Raw genomic sequence first — 8,989 nt, forward strand, 5'->3', positions numbered from 1 at the left:
ATAGTGTTCTGCGACAGATACTTGTGCGTCAATGTTCTTCGTGTTCTTCCTCTTCAACAACAGCAGCAGAATATTGTATTTTCCTGCAACTCGATCTCTGGAGCTCTGTGGTGTTCTAAACTTCTCCTAAGGTTTCGTCTTTTCTTCTATATGACCCAAACAATCTATTTATATCAAAAATACCGATTAAGTCTCTCCCAAGTCTTCCAAAATCTCTTCCCCTCTCTTCACGGCAAAGTTGTGGCAATTTCTTGTTTTAGAATTTCTAGACGTTTCTGAGCTTTCCTTTTTATTCTAAAGTCTTCCTTAGATAGACACAAATCTTTGGGAAGGTTCATAGCACTTTAATCTCTCTAAAATTCCCTAAAACAGGTCACACACATGACTTTCCATATATATTCTGTTGTGATAAAAATCCGTCGATTGAGCCCAGTCTAATCGATTTCAACACCCATATCAGATTCCTAGACCCATAAAGAGTCTATCCTATGAAAATCAGAGGTTTAATCGACCTCAAACTCCTCCAAATCAAGAACCCTAATCTGTTCTTCACTGCCACAAATTTTCCCGCCAATTTTGAGGATTTGAAATCGTGAAGAAGAAAGGGAGCCCCCTATCTAGAGCAGGGGTGCCTTTAGCAGCTGCCTTAAGGGGTGTCCTGAGGGTGCCCCTTATCCAAACCGGGGGTCCAAATAGCAAGTGTCCTCCGGGTGCTTTCCGACAACTTTTCGAGCCAATTTTTTCCAAAAATGTTTATTGGCCAAAAATACCTACAAATAAATAAAACACCATAATAAATACAAAAATGAGCCCTAACAATATATGGAATCGAGACAAACCGGACAAAAAAATGTGTCTATCAAATACCCGCAAACCTATTATTTGCTAGTCCTCGAGCAAAAATAAAATAGAAATAAAATCCTAACTCACTGTCGCAGGCATCGTCGACTGCATTTAGCATATGCAATAAGCCTTTAAACCCCTAGGTGTTTCCAGTGGAGGAGTGTTGTCTCCGGAGGGCTTACCAGAGGTATACCCACAAAACCTTTATAATCCAGACCCTAGCTATCTACACGGAACCTTGGAAGGCACTAAAGAATCTCCTTGGTTGGCATACTTATTGACTACAGGAGGAAGTACCCTGATGCGAAATTCCAATTGTTGTACACGAGTTTGCACTCAAGCATACTAAAATTCATATATAAGTGACAGAGTTCTACTCAGATAGTCGCACTATGGACATCAATATCCGGAGTCAAAACTAATCACATGGATAGATCAAGAAGATGGATATAGAAAAACATAGATGGTTTTGATGTTTACTAGGTGAACGGTGTTTCTCATATATGTCTGAAGGCCTCCGCCAAAATGAACCTATCCTAATGGACTGAGATACTAGTCTGACTAATATCAACACACTGGCATATACAAGGAAACCAGTGATTGATAATCCTAACTCTAGGTCAACACAACTGGCATATACAAGGGTTCCAGTGGTTGAGTTTATTGAATTTATTCCAGTTGGTCTGATGGTCTGGTCTCAATTTCTCTTCTTTTTTTTTCTTTTCTTTTTTGTATCTTAATCACTCTAATTCACCCTAGTATTGGTAACAACTTGAATCGTGAGCCCCACCTAATCACTTAGAGAAACATAGTTTAAAAACAAAACAAAATAAAAACAGAAGTGAAAAGGACTCAATGAGATATGGTGAAACTATCATGTTATTTCTAACACCTGAGCTCTGTGCTTTTATGAATAGACTCTTTAGATGTTGCCATCTAGTCAGATTGTTTCATCAACTCCTACAACCAAAATGCTTCCATCCACTTAGATTGGTTAGTGCCATCCTTAATAGGGATAAATTTCTAGGCTATGGAGTTTATTTATTGCAACGAAAAGGTAACAAAAATTTCTACCCCACCCCCAAACTTAAATCTAACATTGTCCTCAATGTTTCTAATTAAAGAACAATACCAAAAATATAAGTAACATGAGGAAATAATAAAGAGAGAAGTCGGAAAGATAGTACCTGGGTGAAGTGTAACCAAAAACCTACAAAAATATTATACAACATACAAAATCGCCTCGATGGTCAATCAAGGTAAACAGGGTCCTCCAGAGGGACCTCCTCAACATCACCTGTAGGAAAAGTCTCTAAAAAGGGATTCAGTCGCTGACCGTTAACCTTCGAATAAATACTACCATCTGGTATCTCAATCTCAACAGCACCATGAGGAAAAACAGTACGGACCACAAAAGGACCGGTCCACCGAGAGCGCAACTTCTCGGGGAATAGATGCAAACGAGTTTCATACAGAAGAACTTTTTGACCTGGAGAAAATGACTTTCGTAAAATATTCCTATCATGCACAAGTTCCATTTTGTTATTATACTCCTTAGAACTATCGTATGCATCTCTACGAATCTCGTCCAACTCATTGAGCTGGAGATTTCTTTGAGATCCTGCCCTGTCAAGTGAAAAGTTTAAGTTCTTAATAGCCCAATAGGCTCGATTCTCTAACTCAGAAGGCAGGTGACATGCCTTTCCAAACACTAAACGATAAGGTGACATTCCAATGGGTGTCTTAAACGCAGTACGGTAAGCCCATAAGGCATCAGTAAGCCTCGACGACCAATCTTTCCTGTTTGGATTAACTGTTTTCTCTGGAATACGTTTAATTTCCCTATTGGAAACCTCTACCTGACCACTAGTCTGAGGGTGATATGGGGTTGCTACTTTATGGGTAATACCGTATTGTTTCATTAAAAGAACAAACAGTCTATTACAAAAGTGTGAACCTCCATCACTAATTATAGCTCGCGGGGTACCAAAACGTGTAAGTATATTCTCTTTCAAAAACTGGACTACGACCTTGTGGTCATTCGTTTTACACGGAACTGCCCCAACCCACTTAGACACATAGTATACAGCGACAAGTATGTAAAGATAACCAAACGAAATAGGAAATGGACTCATATGGTAATCTTTAAACAACGAAGGCCAGTAAAATCCACACTGCAAAATCTTAGCAGCAGTTTTCTTAGCACTAAAATGACCCCCAGATGCATGTTCATGACAAAAGGAGATAATACTAGATGGTCACTCTCATATACACATCTCCTAATAATCTGGTCCGTACAATACTTAAACAGATAAGGATCGTCCCAAAATAAATGCTTAACCTCGGCTAAAAACCTAGAACGATCTTGCTTACCCCAATGTTGAGGCATTCGACCAGTTTCAAGATAATTCACTATATTTGCATACCAAGGTGATTGGGAAACAGAGAACAATTGTTCATCAAGAAAACTGTCCTTTATAGGAAGGGAATTATTAGGGGAACTAACAACTAGCCTAGACAAGTGGTCTGCTACTACATTCTATGCACCCCTTTTATCTCTAATGTCTGGACAAAATTCTTGTAACAAAAGGATCCATCTAATCAATCTAGGTTTGGTATCCTTCTTAGAAAAAAGGTATTTTAAAGCAGCATGATCAGTATAGATTACGATCTTAGAACCTAATAAATAGGATCTAAACTTATCCAAGGCAAACACGATGGATAGAAATTCCTTCTCGGTAGTTGTATAGTTCGTTTGGGCATCATTCAGAGTTTTTCTAGCATAGTAAATCACATGGAGTAATTTGTTTTCTCGCTGACCTAGCACAACGCCTATAGCATAATCTGAAGCATCACACATAATTTCAAAGGGTAGGTTCCAGTTAGGTACCTGGACTATTGGGGCAGTAGTGAGTAAAGTTTTAAGATTCTCAAAAGCCTCTAAACAAGCATCATCAAAGACAAACTTAACATCTTTAGCAAGCAAATTGCAAATAGGCCTAGAAATCAAGCTAAAATCCGTAATGAATCGACGGTAAAAACCTGCATGCCCTAGGAATGACCTAATATCTTTTATGGTTTTTGGGACCTGTAAAGTCTTAATAAGGTCAACTTTTGCTTTGTCTACCTCTATACCCTTTGAAGAGACGATGTGCCCTAACACAATTCCTGATTTAACCATGTAATGACATTTTTCCCAATTAAGCACTAAATTTTTTTTCCTTACACCTAGTCAACATTAATGTCAAATGATGCAAGAACTCATCAAAAGATGAACCAAACACTGAAAAATCATCCATAAAGACCTCTAAAAACCGTTCTACCATATCAGAAAATATGCTCATCATGCAACGCTGAAAATTCGCAGGGGAATTACAAAGCCCGAAAGGCATGCGTCTATACGCAAAGGTACCAAAGGGACAGGTAAAAGTGGTTTTCTCTTGGTCATCTGGGGCAATAACAATCTGATTATAACCGGAGTAGCCATCTAAAAAGCAGTAGTGACTATGTCCAGCTAATCTCTCTAGCATCTGGTCGATGAAGGGAAGGGGAAAGTGGTCCTTCCTTGTGACCTTGTTCAATTTCTTATATTCAATACACACACGCCATCCCGTGGTCACTCGGGTTGGGATTAATTCATTATTATCATTCTGGACTACAGTGATACCTGGTTTCTTGGGGACAACCTGAACAGGGCTGACCCACTTACTGTCTGAAATTGGGTAAATAATACCCGCATCAACAACTTAAGCACCTCTTTTCGAACTACCTCTTTCATGTTAGGTTTCAGTCGACGTTGCATCTCCCTAGAAGGTTCGGAGATTTCCTCTAAATGAATCTGATGCATACACACAATAGGACTTATACCCTTAATGTCTGTTATAGTCCACCCTAAAGCTTCCTTATTGTCTTGAAGTACATTTACTAGCCTACTTTCCTGATAACTATCCAAATCGGAAGCTACAATCACAGGTAAAGTCTCAGATGGGCCTAAAAACACATACTTAAGAGTATCGTCTAGTGGTTTAAGGTCCAACTTTGGGGGCTCTTCTAAAGAAGGAATTAGGGTAGTCTCAGAAAATGGTAACGGTTCGAACCTAGCTTTCCATCTATCAGTGTCTAACACAGGGGTAGAATCTAATAGATTATTCACCTGTTCAATAGTGATATCGTCGTCAAAATCTAAACCAAAATGGGATATACAACTTTCTAATGGGTCTTCAGACACAATGTTTGGTAATGACTCCTGAACTAAGGCTTCTATCATGTTCACCTCTTCAACACATGTGTCATATATCTCATGAGGTTTCTTACTGACATTAAAGATATTCATCTCCATAGTCATATTACCAAAAGATAAACTCATCACACCATTTCGACAGTTAATGATCGCATTAGACGTAGCTAAAAATGGGCGACCTAAAATCACAGGTATCTGGTTCTCTGGGTCAGGGACAGGTTGGGTATCTAGGACCACGAAATCCACTGGATAAATAAAATTTTCGACCTCAATAAGAACATCCTCGATAACACCTCGAGGGATTTTAACAGACCTATCAGCTAACTGCAGTGTCATCTGAGTAGGTTTCATTTCATCAAGTCCTAGTTGTAAGTATACATGGAATGGTAGTAAGTTCACACTGGCTCCTAAGTCAAGTAAAGCTTTTTTTACTCAGAAGTTACCTATTGTGCAAGCAATGGTAGGAGAACCTGGGTCTTTGTACTTTGGAGTTGTGGTCTTATGAATGATTGAACTTACATGACTAGCTAAAAAGGATTTCTTATGGACGCTAAGTTTTCGCTTTTGCATACACATATCCTTAAGGAACTTGTCATAAGAAGGAATTTGCCTAATTGCATTTAATAAAGGAAGGTTTATGGTAACTTGCTTAAAAACCTCCATTATGTCAGTAAAGTTCGATTCCTTCTTTGTTGGTACTAATAGCTGAGGAAATGGGGCTCTAGGCATAAAATCAGACCTTTCAGGAACCGAATTCACATCATCAGAAACTTTATCAGTCTCCTCAGCTACTGGTCCTGAGAGGTGAGATTCTGAGGGGTGAACTACAGTATGTTCATTATCGGGCATGGTTACCTTATTGTCTACAACTCTACCACTCTTAAGGGTTCTAACAACATTCAATTGATTAGATGGTTTTGCACCTAATTCATGAACTCCTTTAGGGTTGGGTTGTGTTTGACTAGGAAACTTACTTTTTTCTCTCAAAGAATCACTTATCAGACCAACCTGGGTTTTTAACTCGGAAATAGCCTGACTATTTTCTTGTCCTATCCTGTTACTAGCTTGTAGACTTTGTTCTACGGATAGCTGAAATTTTGTAGTTGCTGAGTTAACAAGGCGAGAGATTACTCTAAACTTAGGATTTTCTTATCTGACTGATTATGAAACTGAGCTAGTCCTGAAGGATTCTTAGTATAGCCAAAACCTGGGGGAGCATTAAAATTACTAAACTGACCTTGACTTTGGTCCTTAGACCACGAAAGGTTCGGATGGTTTCTCCAACCAGGATTATAGGTTTCTGAATATGGGTCAATCTTTTGACGGTTATCAAATCTAGTGTTACTATAAAGAGCATTGGCTTACTCTTCAATATTCTGGCCTTCCCAAAAAGGCTCCACTCTACCACTAGTCTGGCCCACTTCTAAGGCTTCTAACCTTTTTGCTATAGCAGCAATTTTGGCATCTGATTCATAGACTCCTTCTACCCTATTAACGTTTCCTCTACTTAAAAGAATTGTTTTCTGGGGTGCCCTAATATTTTCCCATTGCTGGGTTTTTTTCGGCGATTTCATTACAAAATTCCATCGCCGCATCAACAGTTTGGTTTTCAAATCCACCAGTGCATAGAGACTCAACCATGGTCGTTGTGGAATAATCTAAACCCTCATAAAGGATCTGAACTAGCCTAACCTTTTCTAAACCATGATGAGGACACTGGGATAATAAATCATTGAACCTTTCCAAATACCTATATAAAGATTCTCCCTCTTGTTGTGAAAATGTGCATATTTGCGTCCTAATAGACGATGTTTTGTTCCTAGGAAAAAACTTATTTAAAAAGGCAGATGTAAGTTGTTCATATGTCTCAATTGACTCGGAGTCCAAACTATATAGCAACGACTTGGCCTTATCTTTCAGGGAAAATGGGAATAACCTAAGTTTCAAAGCATCATCATCTAAGCTTCTAACTCTTAGAGTACTACAAATTTCCTCAATATCCCTAACATGGTAATAAGGGTTTTCATTTTCTTTCCCTAAAAAGATTGGGAGCATCTGTAAGGTCCCAGGTTTCAGTTCATACACGAAGGACGAGTAGTCCTAGTTGGATTCAACAAAGCTTTCAAAGTTGCCATTTCTGGCGCTATCGGAGCAACATGGATTCTCTCCTCAGTCAAAGGACGTTCAAAAACATACTCTTCAAAAGTCGGACTCTCTAGATTAAGGTAATCGAGACGCTTCGAACTACTAGGTTTCTCTTTAACAAATCTACCTAGTGCGTCTCTTTTACATTCAGGCATACAATAGAATTTTCTAAATTGGAAGGGTAAACAAACACAGATCAAGGCTGACTCAACCAAATCAAGCCTATTGATTTCTAGAAAACAAAAAGCATGATGGCTCCACTTAGATTGTTTCTAGACCAGCTTCTAATCCTTCGAACGGGAATTCGTTACAATTTAAGCAAACCCCTCTGGAATCAATCCGAGTTAACGTAAGTTGAATAGAGGCGAGGGAAGCTCAGTGGATCTCGGATACCCAAGGCCTCACCGGTATTACAAGGCGGCGCAGTCACGCATTCAACTTACAGAAACCGTCAAGAACTTCGAAGTATGCTTAAAAGAGTAAACAATATTTTTCAAATGACTTTCCTGTTAAGCTCGTTACCCTATCGGTCTCGTTCTAGTCAAAATTTTAGGCTTAGGTTCGCGTAGGTTACGTGTTACTAAAGCGGGCAAGAAGAGAACGGTGATGAAATATGAACCCTTATCTTGTATGGCCAGGCCTTGCCCTTTATTAGAAAAAATAAATGTCTGTATTCAGTCCTCAACATATATGCATACAAAGGAGTCCAGTAACTCGTTGACAGGGGATTCGCGTGGGTCCTACTTATGAGGTGTCGTTGTAATCTTATCTTCTTGTGCTTTGTTCCCATTACGCAGAGGTCTTCGGCATATGCCGCGGCCTGAGCTTGAATACGAAGGGTTATCCTCACTTCTTCCACGAGCTGATCGGCACGTGTATATATCTTTGGTATTTAATGCGGGTAGATGGATGTCTGCTCGTGTCAGACAAGTGTCTCTTTGTCTGGTCATATCTGTGTCAGCCAAACTTGCTCTCGGCCGTTGATCTGGGATCTTCCTCGGGATTGGGTGTGTTAATACCCAAGGGGTATTATCTGGTGCTCCTCTGATCCATCATACCTCTGTGGTCCTCTGTCCCTGACTGTCAGATCTGCTGACCGATGGCATCTTCTGATGAGATGCTTGCTATCTTGTTTTGATGTCTCGCTTCGCATGCCTCCCACTTGTCTCTTTCTGTACACGTGGAGGATGATGAAAGGTGTACATACAATTATCTTGTGATTTCACCTTAAAACGCGCATTATGGTTGTGCCCTATTCTGGGTTCAGCGTGCTTTCAAAACCTTTTTTATTCTGGGTTCATGGTCTTCATTTTCACAAACACCATTTCAAAGCAGACAAACCCGCGGCTATCTATCACAGATTTTCACGTGAGGTGTTTTCCTTAACTAAGACTTAATAATCCAGATTCATGAGTCCTCGCGACGGATCTGCCTTTTCAAGAGTTCTTTTTCAAAAGTATCCTGAAAACAAGATTCATGATCGTTTATTAGAGGATTTGTATTGCAAAAACTAGACCGGTGAAGTCTTTACATTTCTCTTATATTAAGGCCCTTGGGCAGCTCATTTCCTTTTATTCCAATAGTCTTGCGGGTACGAGTGGCGCTAACCCGATCCTCGTGGATATCTTTGGTTCTCCTTATTTATTCCCCTATGCAGAAAAGGATTAAAAATGGAGAAGATACTAGAGGCAGGAAAAACCAAAGCCTCATCAAAGGAGACACCGAGGTTTACCTCGGTCATGACCCGAAGCAAGCAGAAAG

The 8,989-nt window shown here is 39.6% G+C and overlaps 1 pseudogene; it reads left to right on the forward strand.

Moving 5' to 3' along the window:
- The first annotated feature begins 6,782 nt into the window (after positions 1 to 6,782).
- Positions 6,783 to 6,882, forward strand: LOC113292133 (annotated as a pseudogene).
- The last annotated feature ends 2,107 nt before the right edge of the window (positions 6,883 to 8,989 follow it).

This window comes from Papaver somniferum, chromosome 6 (assembly GCF_003573695.1).
Source record: "Papaver somniferum cultivar HN1 chromosome 6, ASM357369v1, whole genome shotgun sequence".
Lineage (NCBI taxonomy): Eukaryota > Viridiplantae > Streptophyta > Magnoliopsida > Ranunculales > Papaveraceae > Papaver > Papaver somniferum.